Raw genomic sequence first — 23,858 nt, forward strand, 5'->3', positions numbered from 1 at the left:
CAGTGGCTCTGGTGCAGGGGAGATGACGACCGCAGGGTGTGATGTGGTACTCACTTTTAGTAAAACACCCAAGTCTCTGGTAAACCAAGATGGTGGTGGCCGGTGCCGCGGCCGGTTGCGTTCGGGATCCCCCACACGGCTGGTGGTCTCTATCCCCTTTTCTTGCACCGTTGTGTAAGATGGACTTTCCAGTATAAAACTCAGGAGTCCGCTCCCGGCTGTTTGTGGCCTAAGGAGCCGTGCCCACAGACGCTGGCCCGTGGGATCTATGGGCCCTGGCGGTGACCTCTTATCCCTAATTGGTGGGCTGTTGTCTTCTATGAGGGACTTTGGGTGGGACAGGACCTCTAGTCCTGGCCTCAATCGGTTAATTAACCAGTTCCACTTGTTTCTGGTTCCTGGCTTCAGGGTCCGAGTACCCCCCTTTGTGCTACGGTTTTTGGGTCGGTTCCCCGTGTCAGTACTGGCGGGCTAAAACCCTGGCCCGGTCCACCTCGGTTCCACCGAGTCGTCTTCCCGTCTCCTGTTGACGGAGACCACCGTCTGCCTCCTAGCCAAGGCGCCACTTCCATTTGTGACTACCTGGTTTTGCCAGGGCGTCACACTAATACAAAACCATAAAATACCGTTATCACAGATGGATAGTAAACTCAGCAGCGATACATCTAACAATCTCAGCACTGCTACATCTCTGCGTGGAAATCCAGATCCAGTGTGAATAGTATGAGAGCTATTTCTGTTGTCTTGTTACCCGATCAATAAGTGATAATCACGAAGGGACAGGACATACTGCGTCGCCCCGCACTTATCTTCTGTGCTCTTCATTGATTACAAGCCTCTTAATATCCAGCAGAGGAGGGGAGCGTTACAGTGGATCGCTGAGCTCAGACCTCCCCCAATCAATACAGCAAAGTGCTAAAGGGGATGTCCAGAATAAGAACATCAGGACTGCTTTATTTCAGGAAAATCATCACCCCTGACCATGGGTTGTGTCTGGCATTTCAACATAGCCCCATTGAAGTGAATGGAGCTGAGCTACAGTACCGCACACAACCCAGGGTCAAGGGTGGTGCTGTTACTGAAAGAAAGCAGATAGATAGAATGATGGATGGATGGATAGATAGATGATAGAGGGTAAAACAGATAGATAATACATAGATAGATAACAGATAGATGGGTGGGTGTCTCAAGGGTCTTTAGTACCGGGGAGACTTGTGACAGGTTTGGGATCTGAGTCTCACATTGCCTTGTGAGATGCTGAATATTAAACATATTTGCATTCTTTTAGTACAGCAAGGGTTAAGGACTCTTTCCTTGCTGGTAGTTTCTTATTAGTTCATCTCAGGTGCAACCACTTTGTGACCAATCCTATTTCCTTTAAATAGTCACATGTCCCATTACCCGATGCCAGATTTGGAAAGAGAAATCCTTCTGAACTGATTACTGTTTTAGGAGGAAGAGAAATGCTCTCAAAACATTGAACAGAATTCATGAAAAAAAATTTTTTTGCATTATTTAATATTTTTTCACTTATATATGCTGTATGCTAATCATATATGATCTGTCATATGAAATATTATTTTTTAAAGATCCTCCATTAATTTTCAGTGAGACATCTATTTGTAGGATACGTACCCTTTTGGGTTTTAGTAATCCATATACTAAATCCATTTACCTAGTTGTCGTACTGTGGAGTCTCCTTTTTCATTCTTTCTCTGCTGTAGACCTGTCTATCAATTTTAATGGTTAAAATAAAAATTATTTTGTTACCGTATTCTGTTCAATGTCTTGAGCGCATTTCTCTTCTATATGATCTAATCAGCTTGCGCTGACTGGTCGTCCATATTTTATTTATTGGCAACTTGCTATTAATTTAAATACAATCTAGATAGCAATTTTCTGATAACTTGTTGAAGGAGGAAGCCTGTTGAAACTCTTGGAGCCATGTCGCTTGCAGCCCTGATGTAAGGCTTCAAAAGTTGAGTTGCTGATCTCTTGTCTCCTGCAACCTTGGTGTTTGGCTGCAAAAGTTGGTGCATATCCTTTTGTCTCTGTCCCCCTGTCTGTCTTCCTTCCGCTGTGTTTTATTACAGTAGTAGTGATGTCTAGTGTACTCACCAGCCTTCTCACTAGCCAGGGTGAGTGAAGGAATAGCTAAAGGCTAAGGACTAGGCATGTGACGGTGGCAGGGGGAAGGAACCGCTTAGGGACGTTAGGGAGCTCAGGGTGCAGACTCAGGTGAGTGTCCCCCTTTCTGTCTTCCTTCCTGTGTTTTATTACAGTAATGGTCACGTCTAGTGCCCTCACTAGTCTTTTCAGTAGCCAGGTTGAGTGGAGGGACAGCTAGGGACCAGGCACGTGATGGCAACTGGGGGAAGGACTCGCTTAGTGATGTTAGGGAACTCAGGGTGCAGACTCAGGTTACTGTCAGGTGGTTAACTGTCTCCCCTCTTTCTACTGGAAGGGCCTTCCTACCCTTTCCATCCCTCGTTGTATCCTCTTTGTTGCACATGTGCCGGACAACCCCTTGTCCAAGCGTAACACCTGATCTCACTGCTGTTTCCGGACTATACTAAGTGACTTGGCTGCTTGTTTCTCTGCTCTCCTTACAAGGCATAAAACAGGCTGACTTTTATTTAACAGGGCAAGAAACGAAAAACAAAGGACGTTCTTGCACCTATTGTGCTGGCGGAATGCTGAACAAGATGTACTGCCAACTATATGCATGTGCAATACTGGAAGGACTTTGTGCAAAGTCCAAACCGACCTCCCTGGTATTGCCTGCAAATATATAGTGTAATTAATATTACCACCTAATGCCCCGGAAGGGACAGTACTGGTAACAGTAACTGGTAAGTTTAACAGTACTGGCAATGTCTAGTGCACTCACCAGCCTTCATATTAGCTAGGGTGAGTGGATGGCTCAGATAGGAATTAGGTACGAGACGGCTGCGGGGGGAAGGACCCACCTAGAGAGCTCAGGGCGTAGGCTCAGGTTAGTGTTGCCGACTCCCCTATTCCTACCGTAAGGGCCGTCCTACCATTTTCTGTCCCCCGTTGTTGCCTCTGTGTCGCGCCGTGTGCCGGACATCCTCTTGTCTGAGCGTGACAGTGGGTGGCTGGTTAGATGGATGAATGGATAGATGGATGGATGGATGGATGAATGGATAGATAGATATATAGATAGAGGGATAGATAGATAGATAGAGGGATAGATAAATAGATAGATAGAGGGATAGATAAATAGAGGGATAGATAGAGGGATAGATAGAGGGATAGATAGAGGGATAGATAGATAGAGGGAAAATGGATGGATAGATAGATAGTTGGATGGATATGTGGCGCCCTGGACAAGCCAGGGGCCACAGAGCACAACACCAACACACCCCACACTCCCGGTCAGGCACACCGAAGTCAGACACAAAACCCTTGTTGCCTTCCTCCAGGGGCTGATGTCCACACCAGGGGGTGGGCCAGGTGGTTGGCCCTGCCCACCGAGGAGTTCACAGTCCTGGAGGCGGGAAAAGCAGGCAGATTAGTTTGAGAGTTGTAAGTGGAAGGAAGGAAAGTGGCAGTTAAGCAGCCTGAAGTTGGTCCGGGTGTGTGGCCCGGACAGATCAGCAAGGTTGGCAGACGGTGGTGACCGTCTGCAGGAGTGGCCTATCGGAGTCTACCGTAAGGACCGTGGACGGGCGGTGGCCCAGCGGTACCGGACCGGTACACAAAGAGAAGTCAGCACCATCTGGCAGGGGCTTACGGACCCCGGCAAGGCTAGGAGTCTCCGTGAATTTGCCGAATTCGTAAGTGAAGGGAACCTCCTGGGTTTCCCAACAGCCAAGTCCCGACAGAAGGCAATGAGAGGGAGACACCGCCACCGCCAAGGCAACCGTTTCTCAGGGCCAGAGCCTGCGGGCAAAAGGGGCTCCTCCAGCCCATATCCAAGCTGGGGAGCGGGTTACCGGTGGGAACCCATTGGAACCATCTACCGTACATAGGTGCAGGGAAAGGCAGTCATCACCAACCTGCCGGGAGAAACAACACCGCAGCCGCCTGTGGGACCCGTCCATCCAGCCGTGTGTTTTACCGAGAACTGTGTCCTCATCATTGGCTGAGTGAGTATCACCGTGCCGTGCGGCACAGCGCTGCCCCCGCGACCCTGCACTTCGTCAGGCCCCGCAACCCGCCTGCCATCCATCCCTACCCCCATCACTGGGCCCCGGGACAACTAACCCCCTACCCACGGAGGGGAGAACTAACAACAAAGCTGCTCCCTGTCACCGCTCCTGGGATCCCCATCTAGAGCAGCGGTGGTGTCACCAATATCACCACAACCGTGGGTGGCGTCACGGACAATAATCAAATCCCCACCATCCAATCCCAACCCCTTTTCACTCACGGGCGAGGAGCGCCGCTCGAGTCCCCGGGATCCGGCCCACCGCTCGAGCCACCACCGAGCAGCAGCCGCAGCAGCTGCGGCCGGACCCGAGCAGTGGGAGAGTGCAGCGTCCCCTCCTCCGCCCGCGACAACTTGGCATCACGAACAGGATCCTACCGTTCTATCGACTGGTGGAAGTGCGCCTTGTGTGACCGCCGGAGGTGTTCGGCCGAAACATTTGCGAAGCCGCCATCTTGGGCGCGAAGAGTTCCCGCTCGAGCGTCTCCTCGAGTAGTAGAGGCGCGAAGGCCAAAACCCCGCCCCTGTAGAGGAGGAGCCGGAAAAAGACTAAGGGGGACGAAATGGCGTCTGGCCGCATGTAGCCGCGGCTGTGGAAGCAGGGACGCCGGGACCCCACGATCCGCTAACCCCTGCAAAGAATGTCCGCTCCACCCAGCTATGTGGAGGCTACCGAGCCGGTGCCCGGAACAGCGGCATGGCTGAGGGCCCGAACGGCAGGGATCTGCCGACACTACCGGAGGCAGATATGTAGGCTAATGGAGCAGTGGACCGCGGAGGTGGAGGAGGTAGCTGCGGTCGCCTGGGTGTACGGAATGGAAGCAATGATGGAGGAGCTGGTGAGTGACCCACGCCCCTGTGTCCCCGAGGGACCGGCCACTGCGGCTGAGGGACCCGGTCTACCCCTGGCCCCCATGTTGCCCCCGTCTTCCCCGCCCGTGCACCCCGCTGATGCTGGTCCGTCTGGCGTACATCCCCTCGTAACAGTAGCTGGAAGAGTGGCGAGCCTGCGGCAGCTGGCGGCAACCCGCCTGGCGTAGGGTCAGACGATAGTGACTCCGGACCTGACACAGAGCCTGTTTCAGAGGAGGATGAAGGAGTCATCGCCCTGGATGGCATGGAGGCCACTTACATTCCCCGGAGCGGGAATAACGGATACCGGGCGGCCCTTCCTCGTCGCGCCTGCTGTGCACTAGAGGGGCTGGTGCCTGTGTTCTTCCACCCAGGGCCGGCGGAGGATGATGAAAGCGAGCAGTGAAGCCGGCGGTTCTCCGCCTAAAAGTTGTTCCCCGTTGGGACCACCAGTGTGTTTGAAGTTAAAAAGAATGAAAAAGAATAATCTACCGATGAAGTCATCTGATTTGCTACCTGATTGTCAGCCTGCTTGAAACCGGTCGTTGCCGGCAACTGGTCCCCGTTGGGACCCCCTTCACAAGTTTTGCATAAGGGACTCCTTATGAACAGGCCCGAGAACTAGCAGGGCAACCACAAATTTGTGGCTTGTAAATAAAAATGTTGTGGCTTCTACCGTTACCACCTCCGGAGAGGCAGATTGGAGGAAGGGCCCGCAGTGGAGCAGGCTGGGGCCCAGCCACCACCGGAACCGGTGGCGATCCTCTGGGGGTTTCAGAGGTTCCCCATTGGACGTGGGTCCCCTGAAAAGGACAGAACCCGCTCGGGCAACTTGTGCAGGACTGGGGTCAAGGGGTGCTGCCTGTTTGCTTAGGGGCAGCATCAGGGCCAGGTTGCTTGGGTGGGAGAGAGCGGAAGCCGTAACCGTTACGCAACGTTTAAATAAGAGTACCTCCCGATGAGGGAAGATGTTATTATAATTGTTATGTGTTACCGTTTTCTATTTTTCAGTTGGTGAAAATAAAACCGGTGATGGACGGGCAGCCCGCGGACGGTCTGCATTTAACTAAGGGGGAATGTGGCGCCCTGGAAAAGCCAGGGGCCACAGAGTACAACACCAACACACCCCACACTCCCGGTCAGGCACACCGAAGTCAGACACAAAACCCTTGTTGCCTTCCTCCAGGGGCTGATGTCCACACCAGGGGGTGGGCCAGGCGGTTGGCCCCGCCCACCGAGGAGTTTACAGTCCTGGAGGCGGGAAAAGCAGGCAGATTAGTTTGAGAGTTGTAAGTGGAAGGAAGGAAAGTGGCAGTTAAGCAGCCTGAAGTTGGTCCGGGTGTGTGGCCCGGACAGATCAGCAAGGTTGGCAGACGGTGGTGACCGTCTGCAGGAGTGGCCTATCGGAGTCTACCGTAAGGACTGTGGATGGGCGGTGGCCCGGTGGTACCGGACCGGTACACAAAGAGAAGTCAGCACCATCTGGCAGGGGCTTACGGACCCCGGCAAGGCTAGGAGTCGCCGTGAATTTGCCGAATTCGTTAGTGAAGGGAACCTTCTGGGTTTCCCAACAGCCAAGTCCCGACAGAAGGCAACAGTCCAACCAAGAGAGGGAGACACCGCCAAGGCAACCGTTTCTCAGGGCCAGAGCCTGCGGGCAAAAGGGGCTCCTCCAGCCCATATCCAAGCTGGGGAGCGGGTTACCGGTGGGAACCCATTGGAACCATCTACCGTACATAGGTGCAGGGAAAGGCAGTCATCACCAACCTGCCGGGAGAAACAACACCGCAGCCGCCTGTGGGACCCGTCCATCCAGCCGTGTGTTTTACCGAGAACTGTGTCCTCATCATTGGCTGAGTGAGTACCACCGTGTCGTGCGGCACAGCGCTGCCCCCACGACCCTGCACCTCGTCAGGCCCCGCAACCCGCCTGTCATCCATCCCTACCCCCATCATCGGGCCCCGGGACAACCAACCCCCTACCCACAGAGGGGAGAACTAACAACAAAGCTGGTCCCTGTCACCGCTCCCGGGATCCCCGTCTAGAGCAGCGGTGGTGTCACCAATATCACCACAACCGTGGGTGGCGTCACGGACAATAATCAAATCCCCACCATCCAATCCCAACCCCTTTTCACTCACGGGCGAGGAGCGCCGCTCGAGTTCCCGGGATCCGGCCCACCGCTCGAGCCACCACCGAGCAGTGGGAGAGCGCAGCGTCCCCTCCTCCGCCCGCGACAGATAGATAGCTAGATAGATAGATGGATGGATAGGAGATAGATACATAGATAGATAGATAGAGGGATAGATAGATAGATAGATAGATAGAGGGATAGATAGATAGATAGATAGATAGATAGAGGGATAGATAGATAGAGGGATAGATAGATAGATAGAGGGATAGATAGATAGATAGATAGATAGAGGGATAGATAGATAGATAGATAGATAGATAGATAGATAGATAGATAGATAGAGGGATAGATAGATAGAGGGATAGATAGATAGATAGAGGGATAGATAGATAGATAGATAGATAGATAGATAGATAGATAGATAGATAGATAGATAGATAGATAGGATATAGGTAGATGGATGGATAGATAGATAGGATATAGGTAGATGGATGGATAGATAGATAGGATATAGGTAGATGGATGGATAGATAGATAGGATATAGGTAGATGGATGGTTAGACAGCTAGACATGGGATAGATGGAATAAAATAACAATTGAATATTATAAGGTCAGTCTGGATTGCCATTTGCTCTTGTTCTACGTCCGGTCTTCTGTGTTTCTGGATTCCGGATCCTCCCCGCTACTTAGAGATGAAGGTGGCATTTTCTGCCGTTTTGCAGTGTGTACGTGGTAAATGACCCGCAGCGTCTCACACTTGATAATCCAAAGAAACAGGCAGTTACACAGAATAAAATGAATTATCTGTGTCAAAAACATTGAGCTGCTGATTTCTCCTCATCAGTCTCTTGAAGACTCCGGTCCTCATTACTGAGAGATAAACAGTAGAAGTGAGAGATGGATTACTCACCCATGCGTTATGTCACTTACATCAGCGCCTTAAAGTGGTCCTGCGCTTTTTCTATATTGTTGTTGCCGGGTAGTTTTGAAAACTGACCACCGCTCATTTGCGTCAAATATGTGTCCAGTGTCAGTTGTCACTTACCCTCCCCCACACACAGCTACATACATTTTCTAACCTGATTGGGTGGTCTTGCCCCCATTTAGTAGAACCAGACTGGTGGTTTCATTGTGTTTATTTCCTTATTTAGCTTAGTCAGCTTCTAAACACTGGAAAAATGGTTCTGTTATTTGGGTTACCCTACCAGATATATTTATGGATTGTAGATATTGTCTGATTACTAAGAGTTTGGCTGCTGGGATCCCATCAAATCTGAGATGTGTTTCTAGTCACTTCATTGTAGTACCTGGCATATCTTTAAAGGTGTTGTCCATTACTAGGACAACCCTTTATAATTCCACATGTTTCCCCCAGGTAAAATAATTAAACCTATACTCACCTCCCATACCAGTGTAATTCAGGCAGTGCCATGGCTCGCAATCCTGCAGCTCACATGGGGTTGTGATGTCACGATAGCCCCACGTCCAATCAGCTTCCTTCCTCTGTCTGAACCCATTGCATATATTTGTATGTTGTGAGTTCCTCCTACTGGTTAAATAAATAATTATATCATTTTAGTTAGCTTCCATGTATTAGAAAACCCCGCCCATGAGGTTCCTTGAAATCATTGAGAACTGAATAAATCTGTTCTCCTAGTGGCTGAAAAAGTAATTATATAATTTTAGTTAGCTAAGTGATAAACTCTCTCCATGACGTTTCTTGAACTCATTGAGAACTACATAAATTTGTATGTAGTAAGCTACTCCTAGTGGTGAAGAAGTAATTACTTTATTTTAATTTACAGGTATTAGGAAACCCCGCCCATGAGGTTCCTTTAAATCATTGAGAACCAAATAAATCTGTATATAGTAAGCTTCTCCTACTGGCTGAAGAAGTAATTATATTATTTTAGTTAGCTTACAGGTATTTGGAAACCTTGCCCATGAGGTTCCTTGAAATCATTGAGAACTGAATAAGTCTGTATGCTTCTCGTAGTGGCTGAAGAAGTAATTGTAGGACTTGAGTTAGCTTACTAGTATTAGGAATCCCCACCCATAAGGATCCTTCAAATAATTGAAAACTGCATAAATCTAATCTGTATATAAAAAGATTCTCCAAGTGACTGAAATATTAATTATATTATTTTAGTTAGCGTATTAGGAAACCCCACCCATGAGGTTCCCTTAAATCATTGAGAACCAAATAAATTTGTATATAGTAAGCTTCTCCTAGTGGCTGAAGAAGTAATTATATTATTTTAGTTAGCTTACAGGTATTTGGAAACCTTGCCCATGAGGTTCCTTGAAATCATTGAGAACTGAATAAATCTGTATGCAGTATGCTTCTCGTAGTGGCTGAAGAAGTAATTGTAGTATTTTAGTTAGCTTACTAGTATTAGGAATCCCCACCCATAAGGATCCTTCAAATCATTGAAAACTTCATAAATCTAATCTGTATATAGAAAGCTTCTCCAAGTGGCTGAAAAATTAATTATATTATTTTAGTTAGCGTATTAGGAAACCCCACCCATGAGGTTCTTTGAAATCATTGAGAACCAAATAAATCTGTATGCAGTGTGCTTCTCCTAGTGGCTGAAGAAGTAATTGTATCATTTTAGTTAGCTTACTGGTATTAGGAAACCCCGCCCATGAGGTTCCTTCAAATCATTGAGAACCAAATGAATCTGTATTCAGTATGCTTCGCCTAGTGGCTGAAGAAGTAATTGTATAATTTTAGTTAGCTTCTAGGTGATGGGAAAACCTCTCCATGAGGCTCCTTGAACTCATTGAGAACTACATAACTCTGTATGTAGTAAGCTACTCCTAGTGGCTGATGAAGTAATTATGTTATTTTAGTTAGCTTACAGGTATTAGGAAACCCCACCCATGAGGTTCCTTGAAATCATTGAGAACCAAATAACTCTGTGTGCTTCTCCTAGTGACTAAAAAAGTAATTGTATTATTTTAGATAAATTTCAAGTATTAGGAAACCCCACCCATTGGGTTCCTTGAAATGATTGAGAACTGCAGAAATTTGTGTGCAGTATGCTTCTCCTAGTAGCTGAAAAAGTAATTGTATAATTTTAGTAAGCTTTTGGGTGATGGGAAACCCTCTCCATGAGGTTCCTTGAAATCCTTGAGAACTACATAAATCTGTATGCAGTATGCTTCTCGTAGTGACTGAAGAGTAATTGTAGTATTTTAGTTAGCTTACTAGTATTAGGAATCCCCACCCATAAGGATCCTTCAAATCATTGAAAACGGCATAAATCTAATCTGCATATAGAAAGCTTCTCCAAGTGACTGAAAAATTAATTATATTATTTTAGTTAGCGTATTAGGAAACCCCACCCATGAGGTTCTTTGAAATCAATGAGAACCAAATAAATCTGTATGCAGTGTGCTTCTCCTAGAGGCTGAAGAAGTAATTGTATCATTTTAGTTAGCTTACCGGTATTAGGAAACTCCACCCATGAGGTTCCTTGAAATCATTGAGAACTGCATAAATCTGTATATAGTAAGCTTCTCCAAGTGGCTGAAAAATTAGTTATCTTAGTTACCTTACATGTATTAGGAAACCCCGCCCATGAGATTCCTTGAAATCCTTGAGAACTACATAAATCTGTATGCAGTATGCTTCTCGTAGTGACTGAAGAGTAATTGTAGTATTTTAGTTAGCTTACTAGTATTAGGAATCCCCACCCATAAGGATCCTTCAAATCATTGAAAACTGCATAAATCTAATCTGTATATGGAAAGCTTCTCCAAGTGACTGAAAAATTAATTATATTATTTTAGTTAGCGTATTAGGAAACCCCACCCATGAGGTTCTTTGAAATCAATGAGAACCAAATAAATCTGTATGCAGTGTGCTTCTCCTAGAGGCTGAAGAAGTAATTGTATCATTTTAGTTAGCTTACCGGTATTAGGAAACTCCACCCATGAGGTTCCTTGAAATCATTGAGAACTGCATAAATCTGTATATAGTAAGCTTCTCCAAGTGGCTGAAAAATTAGTTATTTTAGTTACCTTACATGTATTAGGAAACCCCGCCCATGAGGCTCCTTGAAATCATTGAGAATCAAATGGATCTGTATTCAGTATGCTTCGCCTAGTGGCTGAAGAAGTAATTGTATTACTATAGTTAGCTTACCGGTATTAAGAAAACCCAAACACAGAGGGTTCCTTGAAATCATTGAGAACCAAATGAATCTGTATTCAGTATGCTTCACCTAGTGGCTGCAAAAGTAATTGTATAATTTTAGTTAGCTTCTAGGTGATGGAAAATCTTCTCAATGAGGTTCTGTGAAGCCATTGAGAACTTCATAACTCTGTATGTAGTGATCTACTCCTAGTGGCTGAAGAAGTAATTATAGTATTTTAGTTAGCTTACAGGTATTAGGAAAGCCCACCCATGAGGTTCCTTGAAAGCATTGAGAACCAAATAAATCTGTATGCAGTGTGTTTCTCCTAATGGCTGAAGAAGTAATTGTATTACTATAATTAGCTTACCGGTATTAAGAAACCCCACCCATAAGGTTCCTTGAAATCGTTGAGAACTGCAGAAATTTGAGTGTAGTATGCTTCTTCAATTGGCTCTAAAATTAATTATATTATTTTAGTTAGCTTATATGTATTAAGAAAACCTACCCATGAGGTTCCTTGAAATCAATGAGAACCAAATCAATCTGTATGCTATATGGTTCACCTAGTGGCTGAAAAAGTAATTGCATAATTTTAGTTAGCTTCTAGATGATGGGAAAACCTCTCCATGAGGCTCCTTGAACATACTGAGAGCTACATAACTCTGTATGTCGTAAAAACTCTGTATGTAGTAAGCAACTCCTAGTGGCTGATGAAGTAATTATGTTATTTTAGTTAGCTTACAGGTATTAGGAAACCCCGCCCATGAGGTTCCTTGAAATCATTGAGAACCAAATAACTCTGTGTGCTTCTCCCAGTGTCTGAAAAACTAATTGTATTTTAGTTAGCTTACCAATATTAGGAAACTTCACCCATTGGGTTCCTTGAAATGATTGAGAACTGCAGAAATTTGTGTGCAGTATGCTTCTCCTAGTGGCTGAAAAAGTAATTGTATAATTTTAGTAAGCTTTTGGGTGATGGGAAACCCTCTCCATGAGGTTCCTTGAAATCCTTGAGAACTACATAAATCTGTATATAGTAAGCTTCTCCTAGTGGCTGAAGAAGTAATTATAGTATTTTAGTTAGCTCACAGGTATTAGGAAACCCCGCCCATGAGGTTCCTTAAACTTGAGAATTTCATATATCTGATTGCTGCACGTAAATTAAATTTTTTGTTTATGGAAAAACGTATCTTGTTGGTAGAGATTAAAAGGTTTTGGGTCTTAACCTTGTTATGCACCCTAAAGGATCTCACTTTTCCTCCGTTACGCTGCAATCATTGTCAAGAAGTCTTAATATTAGAAAATTGTCTTAAGTTTAGAGTGGGGGAGGGGAAAATTATTTTATTTTCAAAGTTTTGTGGGGGTTTTAAATCGATCAGGCAAAGTTTACTTCAGCATCTTGCAGTAAGTAAAAAAAAAGTTTTGATTGTTTTATAAACCTGCCAGAACGCCGACGTTACGGCTTGTGTCATGAAATGATTCGGTTGCCATAAATAAAGTTGTACGAGTCGGGTACAGTCTGCTCCTGCGGTGGTTTACAGCACGCTGTCAGAATAACATAGAGGTTCTCCCGTTCTTAACAGCCATAAATAAATGATGATTATGCAGCTGTTGTGGAGGTTATTCATCTGATTTGTAGCCGCACAATGGTGGATGAAATACATTGTGCCGTGCATACGATCCGTCCGCCAGCAGCCGTGCGGTGCGGGGACAGATAATGACATTTTGTGGCATATGCTGAACACCAACATCAATGCATCAGGATGGATTATGAGTCCTAATTCAATAATATCGAGTCTTAATGAACCCAGAGAAATACAAAACAATTCACTATATGCAGATACTATAAGTCTGTGTTCACATGTAACACAAAATTCCACTACTGCTGCGTGCAACAACAAAAAAAGCGAAGCTATTATTGCATTTGAGTCTAGTTTTTTACTTTTTTTTTCATTTGTGCTTTATTCTTCTTTTAATTTTTGCAGTTTGTTATAACCTATTTCATATGTGTCCGTCTGCTTTCTTTATTTTTACCATCGCAGATGGGGGAGGAGCGGGGTTGTGGTTTCTAGATGTTTTCATGTTAAATTTATCAATGGCGACTTTTTAAAAATTCTGAAAGTTTTTGTCCAAATGTATTCCAGGGTTTCCTACCGAATGATTGTATGTACAAATGAAAAAAAATGCTCACATATTGTGATATTTTGGTGGAACATGCAATGTTTTTGCTCTAACAAGGCACATATAAGGTTAAAGAAAAGGTAAAGAGAAGTAATAAAACCACACTGGGCATAAAACATGTTTTATCGTAGGGAGTATTGGAAAATATATATATTAACTAGCTGTAGTAACTGGGATAGTAACTAAGTTTCTCTCTCTGTCTCTGTCACACTCTCCCTCCCCCCACTATCCCTTTCGTCTACTCTCCCACTCTCCCTTTCTCCCTTTTCCTTCCTCTCTTTCACTCCCCCACTCTCTCTTTCTCTGTATCTCACTCTCCCTCTCTTTCTCTCTCCCTCTCTCTCTATCTTCTACTCTTCCTCTCTCCCTCTTTCCCGCTCTCCCACTCTCTCACTCTTCCTCTTTTAAACTCTCCCTCTCTCGCACTCTTCCTCTCTTCCACTTTTCCTTTCTCCCTCTCTCCCACTCTCCCTTTCTCTATCTCTCCTATTTTCCCACTCTCCCTTTCTTCCTCTCTCCCCCTCTCTGTCTCTTCCTCTCTCCCACTCTCCCTCTCTCCTTCTTTTCTGCTCTTCCTCTCTCTTCCTCTTTCCTTCACTTCCTCTCTCCCTCTCTCCCACTCACCCTTTCTCCCACTCTCCCTCTTGTCGTCTCTTCCTCTCTCACTCTCTCCATCTCTTCCTCTCTCCCACTCTCCCACTCTCCCTCTCTTCCTCTCTCCCTGTTTTCTGCTCTTCCTCTCTCGCTCTCTTCCTCTTTCCTTGTCTTCCTCTCTCCCTTTCTCCCACTCCCCCTCTTTTCCTCTCTCCCTCTCTCCCTCTCTTCCTCTCTCCCACTCTCCCTCTCTTCCTCTCTCCCACTCTCCCTCTCTTCCTCTCTCCCACACTCACTCTCCCCCTCTCTCCTTCTCTTCCTCTCCCCCTCTCTTCCTCTTTTCCTCTCTTCCTCTCTTCCTCTCTCACTCTCTCCCTCTCTCCCTCTCTTCCTCTCTCCCACTCTCCCTCTCCTCCTCTCTCCCACTCTCACTCTCTCCCTCTCTCCCACTCCCCCTCTCTCCTTCTCTTCCTCTCCCCCTCTCTTCCTCTTTTCCTCTCTTCCTCTCTTCCTCTCTCACACTCTTCCTCTCTCCTTGTCTCACACTCTCCCTCTCACACCACTGAAGTCATATTAACAAATACATAAGCGGTCTTCTATTAAGAATGTCCTTTGTTGCCTACAGCAACGAATCAAAGCTCCTATTGACCTGTAGCAAAATAGAAGCAGAGCTGTGATTGGTTGCTATAGGCCACCTGATAAATATCCAGGTTAACTGTCAAAACAGCCATTATATTACCTCACACATCCAAACAGTAAGTAAGCTGGGTTTTTTTGGCAAATAACTGTAAAGCGCAGGGTTAAATTTTCCCCTCAAAATATAGTCTATGATGTTACCGGAGTCAAATGAGCCGGCTGTGTAAAATTTCGTAATTCCTTTAGCGGACATACATACATACACTCAGCTTTATATAGTAGATGGACTTCATAAAAATAATCTGCTGTCTGATAAACCATCAAATATGATGGCTGGGCCCTAGTAATGAGCGGGCGTACTCTGCATTGCTCGTTACTCAGCTGGATATCGCAGGTGTTTGAGCGCCATTGGATGTCCTGACATTTACCTTTAGAATTTGCTGATAACATTCAGAATTCATTGTTCCATCCAAGCCGTCCTGGTCGAAACCATGATACCACCACCACTGAGGTTTTTCATGCTGTAATGCAGTATTTTTCTTTTTACAAACAAAATACTTCTTATTGAAATCATAAAGCTCTGTTTTGTTCTCATCAATCCACAAAACATTGTTCCTATAGCCTTCTGGGTTGTTTAAGTTATCTTTTCCAAGTTCTTTTTGGATGACAGTGACTTTCCCCTTGTGATCTTGCCATGTACATCATTGTTACCCGGTCTATTGCTCATGATGGAATCATGAACATTAATTAGTGGGAGAGAGTCCTTTAGTTGCATATAGGTTACCTTGGGTACCTTTGTGAGCTTGCAGACTACTAGGCACCATTTTCTTGGAGTGATTTTTGTTGGTCGACCACTCCTCAGGAAGGCAATAATGGTTTTAAATAAATTTCCTCCATCTGTTTGAAATCTCACTAGAGTCCAAAATATATGTTTGGATTTGGTTCCAGCTTGATGAACACCAACAACACTTCTTTTTAGGTCCTCAGAAATCTTGTTTGTTCTTTTCATGATATGTTTCCACACAATGTTTTGAAGATCAGCTTTAGAGATGTTTAGATTTGGTTCCAGCCTGACGACCACCAACAAATCTTTTTTTGAGGTCATCAGAAATCTCATTTGTTCATGCCATGATAAGTTTCCACAAATGTGTTGTGGAGATTAATATAAAGATGTTTAGATTTGGTTCCAGCCTTTTGACCTCCAACAACTCTTCTTTTGAGGTCCTCATAAATCCCGTTTGTTCGTGTCATGATATGTTTCCACAAACGTGTTGTGAAGATCAGATTTAGATAGGTTTAGCTTTGGTTCCAGCCTGATGACCTCCAACAAGTCCTCTTTGGAGGTCCTCAGAAATCTTGTTTGTTCTTGCCATGATATGTTTACACAAACATGTTTTAAAGATCAGCTTAAGGGTACTTTCACACTTGCGTTTATTTCCTTCCGTTACAATCCGCCCTTTTGGAAAACAGCGGAATCCGTTAACGGATTCCGCTGTTTCCCATAGACTTGTATGGGTGACGGATTGTACCAAAAGGACCTGCGTTGCTTCCGCTGGGCGACGCTCCGTTGCTTCCGCCCAGCGGGAGGAACGCAGCATGTAACGTTATTTTGAGCAGCGGAATCCTCTGGATTCCACTGCGCATGCTCTTTTTTTTTAAATCAAACTTTATTTTGGCTCGCGGTGGCCGAACGTTCAGCTGAGCGCCCGGCCGTCGGCAAGCGACAGCGCTCAGCTGAGCGACCGGCCACCGGCATGCCCGGCCGCCGGCAAGTCACAGCGCTCAGCTGAGCGCCCGCCCGCTGGCATGCCCGGCCGCCGGGATGCCCAGCCGCCGGCAAGTGACAGCGCTCAGCTGAGCGCCCGCCCGCCGGCATGCCCGGGCGCCGGCAAGTGACAGCGCTCAGCTGATCAGCCGGCGGCCGGCTGCAGGGCACGATCAGCTGATCACCCAGCGGCCGGCTGCAGGGAGCGATCAGCTGATCACCCGGCGGCCGGCTACTGGGAGCGATCAGCTGATCGTTTACTATAGTCTGCCGCTGGTAAAACTGTAAAAAAAATAAAAAAAAAATAAAAACAAATTGCGTTGTTTTGCAGCATCCGTTGCATCCGTTGTGCCACTATATGCAACACATCCGTTACACAACGCAATGCAACAGATACCGTTCAACGCAAGTGTTAAAGTACCCTTAGAGAGGTTTAGATTTGGTTCCAGCCTGATGACCTCCAACAATTCTTCTTTTGAGGGCCTCTCAAATCCCGTTTGTTCGTGCTATAATACGCTTCCACAAACATGTTGTGGAGATCAGTTATAGAGATGTTTAGATTTGGTTCCAGCCTGATGACCTCCAACAAATCTTCTATTGAGGTAATCAGAATTCTCGTCTGTTCTTGCCAAGATATGTTTCCACAAATGTGTAGCAAAGATCAACTTTAGAGATGTTTAGATTTGGTTCAAGCCTGATGACCTCCAAAAACTGCTCTTTTGAGGTCCTCAGAAATCTTGTTTGTTCATGTCATGATACGTTTCTACAAACGTATTGTGAAGATCAGATTTGGAGATGTTTATATTTGGTTCCAGCCTGATGACCTCTAACAGCTCTTCTTTTGAGGTCCTCAGAAATCTTGTTTGTTCTTGCCATGATATGTTTCCACAAACATGTTTTGAAGATTACCTTTAGAGAGGTTTAGATTTGGTTCTAGCCTGATGACCTCCAACAATTCTTCTTTTGAGGGTGTCACAAATCTTATTTGTTTGTGCTATAATATGCTTCCACAAACGTGTTGTGGAGATCAGATATAGAGATGTTTAGATTTGGTTCCAGCCTGATGACCTCGAAAAAGTCTTCTGTTGAAGTCCTCAGAAATCTTGTTTGTTCATACCATGGTCTTCACAAACGTGTTATGAAGACCAGACTTTCATAGATCCCTATTCTTTCAATATAACAGGTCACCCACTCCCACCTGATTGTCATCCCATTGATTGAAAACACCAAACTCTATCTTTCAAATGATCTGCTAATCCTAAAGTTTCACATATTTTTGCCACTTATATACATATGATGTCGTATCATTTGCTTCAATAACAAATTGACGTAGTCTAATATCTTTGACTCATTTCTAAGATGTGGTTCTTTTTATAGTTATTTTAATCTGTAAATTTTTCACCTTGAATTACTGTTTTACATAATTTTCAATTGAGCGGGTTAGAAGTGAAGACTGAGTGCACATCAGCCTTTAGGCCCCTAACACCCACACAATAACACTTGGAAAATCCTAGAAAAAAAAAGTATGAGATGAAAATTTTCCTGCCCTTAGGCCTCGGTGACATTGTATGCAGTGAGCACATCAGAGCAGAGGGACCTTTGCACCCACTTTCTTTGATGGAGAGTAGAGTTGCCGCCTGCAGCAATCGCTGTCCTGGAAGACGGATCAGACGCTTCTTTCTAGTTCCAGTAGTTACTGATAGCAATGAAATTCCAACTCTCACAAAGGGAAAGAGCAACTATAAGAATAGTAGAGGTCGCAGGTTCACCGTGGTGCAAATGCCTAAATACTCAACTATTCGAATACTAAGTCGAGGGCATTGCTTCAGATCTGGATCTAAGAGATTGAAGTCTTGACCGGAATGGGTCACAAAGCGCCAACCAGGTGAGTTGTAAACTTTTCCGACAAGTCAATAATGTTTTATAAACTTTTCTAATTTGCCCAATGAATCTTGCTCATCTTTCGTAAAGCTCCGACATACGGACTGTACATAGTGTGGATCCGGAGAGAGAGACGACCAAACATCGTGGTAATTATTTATGAATTCTCCCATCAATATGCCGCTGCTTTGTCTTCTTGCCTCTGAGAAACTCCACCAGGTTTTGTTTGTATCTACAAATTTCTGAGTCACTTGTGTCTGCAAACCAACAAATCCGTAATTGAATCCAAGGTTACCAGCTGTCAAGTTCTGGGCCAAATTCTGCGTCTTTATCCGGTGTTGTGCAGAAAAACCCTATCGGGAGAGAAAATTCTAATGAGAGATGAAAACCAAGGGGATTGGTTTGTGTGATTCACCGTATGCCCTGCAATGAAAACAAAGAAACAGGGTGAGCGGGAAATGGAGGAAACAGATCACCGGTTCCATGGCTGAGCTCCATGGAAATGATGAACGGCTTCTACCTGGCGGGGAGAACACAATCATTTACTGTCCGCTTCTGCAATGTGCAGAAATCTATGCGGCAACAGAGCAGTGTAAACTCATTCTTGACTCCTCCGCTCCTCATTTATATTGCACACAGGAGCTCAATGAAACAGAACAGGAAGGAAAGCTAAAAAAATGACTTCTCAAAAATCACTCGTGGAACATAGCCCTTGAAGGGGTAATCCGTTCCGATTCACTTTCACTTAGGGTAGTGATGAGCAGGGCTTGTGTCACGTCAGTCTCTCTGTTACTAGAGACTTGTAACATGATTTGGGCCTGAATCTCTCTTTCCCATCTGAGACTTCTCACATTGAACATATTCCTGTTCCTTTGTTGCTGAAAGGGTTAATGTCAGTTTTGCTTTCAAGTAGCTTCTTACTCCTGGCCTCAGGTGCTTCTGGTTGTTGACCACTCCCTTCCCCTAAATATGGTAACATCTCCAAGTAGAGGGTGCCGGTTATTCTGATTCTAGGCCTCAAGGTGGAAGGAGCTGCTGAGACCTTGTTGCGGTGAAGCGGTGTAGGCTGCAGTCCTGGTGTCTGACTGTAGCCATGCAGATGGGCTTATTCTTTGTTTTTTTCCCCTGTCTGTTGCACCTTTCCTTCTTGTCATATTACTGCAACGGTGGGGCTTGTGATCTTTACCTGCCACCTCACTAGCCAGGTTTTTTCAGGGTTTCTCAGGGCTTCAGGTATCCTGCTCAGCGACAGGTGCAGAACCTATATAGGGACTGGCTAGGAGTGCAGCGTGCAGCTGCAGGTTAGTGCAGGAGGTGCTGGTCATCATCTCTTTTCCTAGTACCAGGGCCCACCGTTGTTTAAGTGTCCCCAGTGTACCCCTTCTTTGTTGTTGGTGAACATCTTGTTGTTGTGTATCTCGCCTGCACACCATACCTTCCCCAAGTCCGGTGCATGACAGCTAGTCACGTCATGTGTATAGATATCTGACGGCTCGCATTCACGTGTGGCAGCTATAGCTCATGCATGTTAGTTGGTTTGCTGTTTAAAGTGGATGTAAATATAACTGGTGTAATAGCCGCTGTTCTTCTGAATCTGGTGATATTTTTCTATTTTTCCTGCTCCTCTCCAATCCTGAGATATGGCCCGTTCATCCCAGTATATGAATCTGGTCTTGTTAGCAAAGTGGGTGTTGTAACAACTCCTCTATGGGCGTTTTTATGAGGGCCACTCCCAATTGGCTATAAAGACTAGATTTATACACAGTGAAAAGGTGTCAATATCTCAGGAACGGAGAGGCGCAGGAATAAAAGAAAAACATCGCCGGATTCAGGAGAACAGTGGCGTTTACCCCATTAAGTATCTAGAGCCTTAATTTAATGTTAATGACTTATATGCCTAAATACAAAATAAACTCCAATAGAAAATATGCAAGCTTACATAGTATAAAACATAAATAATCCTACACAAAAAGTGTACATAAAGAGTCATGTAAAAACATTATACATCTTTATTGAATATTCATCATAAAAGTATAAAACATGATCTTTTATTATAACATAATTAAAAAGTACCACCATACATATTAAAAACCACAAGTACAAGTAAAAAAAGGAACAGTAATCTCCGGTAATTATAAATAGAGTAGATCGAAGATTAAAAATAGACCTCCATAGTTAATGGGTATAAATAGTTAAAAAAAAGTATGAATATTTCTATTTTTATTATTGTTAATAAATAAATGCACTTTTTTTCTTTATATAACTGTTGATAACCGTACCAATAGTAAAACCTTATTAAAAGGAGAATGGTAATAGTTAATATCATAGTAATAAGTGGTAAAAATCTATAAAAAGTACATATCATAAAGGTACATATGAATAAAAGTCAAAAGGAGGAATGACAGAAAGTTAAACAGAGTCCCTTTAAAGTGCAACAAAAAATGGTAGTAAGTTGCTACAAAAATATGAATAAGGATGTCTCAAAAGTGAGATCAAAGAACAGCGCTTAAACAACCATCAAAAAGACTGAAAGGAAAAAAGATATATATATATATATGTATAATATCGGAGCCAAGGGTGACCATAAATCAGAGGCGTGCTGTAACCGACGCGCGTTTCGCCATGAAAGCTTCATGTAGGAGTGCGAGTACCTTTATGATATGAACTTTTAGGTTTGGTAGGTTGTTACCACCCATTACAATGATATTATCTACCACTATTCTCCCTTAAATAAGGGTTTACTATTGGTAGGGTTACCACTCATCATTATATACATAAAAAAAGGTATTTAATAACAATAATAAAAATAGAAATATTCATTATTTTTTTTTACTTTTTATACACACTAACTATAGAGGCCTTTTTTTAATCTGTGACCTACTCTCTATACAATTAACATCCCTTTTTTTCCTCTACTTGTGGTTTTTAAAAATAATGTTCTGTATGTTGTTATTTTGTTATATAGTGTATCATGTTTTATATAATGTAGGCTTTATTTTTTTTCTATTGGAGTTTATTTGGTATTTACCCCAGGTAATCAAAGTATACATATTTATGACAAGTGACAGGTCTTCTTTAAGGCATATTTTGGAGGTTTCGCTTGATCTGACAGGTGATCTTATATATATGGGAGAAAAATGGGGGGGTGCGTCTTATAATCCGGTTGTAGCTTACCGGAGGGGTGGGAGTGCGGTGGAGCAAGGTCAGATGGTGGTGGCAGAAGTAGAGCGATGCTGCGGGTGTCCCGGCAATGCAGGAGCTATCCCCAGTGATTAAAGAATATGTCGGAGGTGCGGGCCTCAAAGAAATGGCGCTTGGACCCGCCTCCAGCCCATCTGTGCATGCACCGCCTCTGGCCCATTGATCTTCCAGCAGCAGACTTAAGGAAAATGGCACTCGGAGTCGACGCGTGCGCAGATTGAGCTCTCGGTTTAATGAAGAGCCGAGATCTCGTGCACATGCGCCACCTCCAGGCGCCATTTCTTTGAAGCTCACACCGCTGACATTTTGTTACCTACAATCACCGAGGATGGCTCCTGCCTCACAGTACCCGCAGTATAGCCGAGACACCAAGGATGGCTCCTGCCTTATAGCGCCCACAGTATAGCCAAAACACTGAGAATAAATCCTGCCTTATAGCGCCCACAGTATAGCCAAAACACCGAGGATGGCTCCTGCCTCACAGTGCCCACAGTATAGCTGAGACACCGAGGATGGCTCCTGCCTCACAGCACCCGCAGTATAGCTGAGACACCGAGGATGGCTCCTGCCTCACAGCACCCGCAGTATAGCTGAGACACCGAGGATGGCTCCTGCCTCACAGTGCCCACAGTATAGCTGAGACACCGAGGATGGCTCCTGCCTCACAGCACCCGCAGTATAGCTGAGACACCGAGGATGGCTCCTGCCTCACAGCGCCTGCAGTATAGCTGAGACACCGAGGATGGCTCCTGCCTCACAGTGCCCACAGTATAGCCGAGACACTGAGGATGGCTCCTGCCTCACAGCGCCAGCAGTATAGCTGATACACCGAGGATGGCTCCTGCCTCACAGCGCCAGCAGTCTAACTGATACACCGAGGATGGCTCCTGCCTCACAGCGCCAGCAGTATAGGCAATACACCGAGGATGGCTCCTGCCTCACAGCGCCAGCAGTATAGCTGATACACTGAGGATGGCTCCTGCCTCACAGTGCCCACAGTATAGCTGAGACACCGAGGATGGCTCCTACCTCACAGCACCTGCAGTATAGCTGAGACACCGAGGATGGCTCCTACCTCACAGCACCTGCAGTATAGCTGATACACCGAGGATGGCTCCTGCCTCACAGCGCCCGCAGTATAGCTGAGACACCGAGGATGGCTCCTGCCTCACAGCGCCCACAGTATAGCTGAGACACCGAGGATGGCTCCTGCCTCACAGCGCCAGCAGTATAGCTGATACACTGAGAATGGCTCCTGCCTCACAGCGCCTGCAGTATAGCTGAGACACCGAGGATGGCTCCTACCTCACAGCACCTGCAGTATAGCTGATATGTCGCGGGCGGGGAGGAGGGTGTCGGCACACTACGCTCACCCCTTCTGCTCGGGTCCGGCAGCTGCTCAGTGGTGGCTCGAGCTGTGGGCCGGATCCCGGGGTTTCTCGAGCGACACTCCTCGCCCGTGAGTGAAAGGGGGATTTTTGTGGTTGGGTGTGGGGGAATTGTTATAGTTCGTGACGCCACCCACGGTTGTGGTGATTTCACCACCGCTGCTCAATATGGGGATCCCGGGGATGGTGATGCGGAGCAGCCAGTTGTTATGTTGCCCCTCCGTGGGTAGGGGTTGGTGATCCCGGGGCCCGGTGGTGGAGAAGTAGGTGCGGGGCCTGATGGGCGCAGGGACGCGGGGGCAGCGCTGTGCCTTGCGGCACTGTGGTACTCACTCAGCCTGAGACGTGGACACAGTTTGTACGGTAAACCAAACGGCTGGTAGGACGGTCCCACAGACGGCTGCACCTGCACTCCCGGTAGGTGACGGTGATGTCCCTCTTCCTTGCACCTATGTTTGACTTGTGGTAGCGGTGGATTCCCTCCGGTTACCCGCTCCCCGACTGCAATCTGGGCCGGAGGAGCTCTACACTTTGCCCGCAGGCGCTGGCCCTGAGAAACTGGTGCCGTGGCGGTGGCGGTGTCTCTCCAATACGGGTTGGGCTGTTGCCTTCTATCGGGACTTGGTTGTTGGGGGATCTGCGTCCCCGTCACTGACGGATTCGGCAAATTTGGCGACTCCTAGCCTTGCCGGGGTCCGAGAGGCCCCTGCCCTGGTGCTGACTGTCCTTCGGAACACTGCTCCAGACCACCGGGCACACAGCCAACGGGGTCCTTCCAGGAACTTCCAAACGGTCCCCCTCCAGACAGTCACCGCCGTCGCTGACCTTGCTGTTCTGGCCCTACACAGAGCTGGACCCTTCAGGCTTTCTTTCCTTTTTCCACTTTACTTCCTTCACTTTCACTTA

General features: G+C 45.9%; 1 protein-coding gene across 1 annotated transcript in view; it reads left to right on the forward strand.

The window, feature by feature from the left end:
* Positions 1–23,858, forward strand: part of KCNJ6 (potassium inwardly rectifying channel subfamily J member 6) — a 307,706-nt gene that overhangs the window by 82,473 nt on the left and 201,375 nt on the right. The window lies entirely within an intron of this gene.

Source organism: Anomaloglossus baeobatrachus, chromosome 2, assembly GCF_048569485.1.
Source record: "Anomaloglossus baeobatrachus isolate aAnoBae1 chromosome 2, aAnoBae1.hap1, whole genome shotgun sequence".
Classification (NCBI taxonomy): Eukaryota; Metazoa; Chordata; class Amphibia; order Anura; family Aromobatidae; genus Anomaloglossus; species Anomaloglossus baeobatrachus.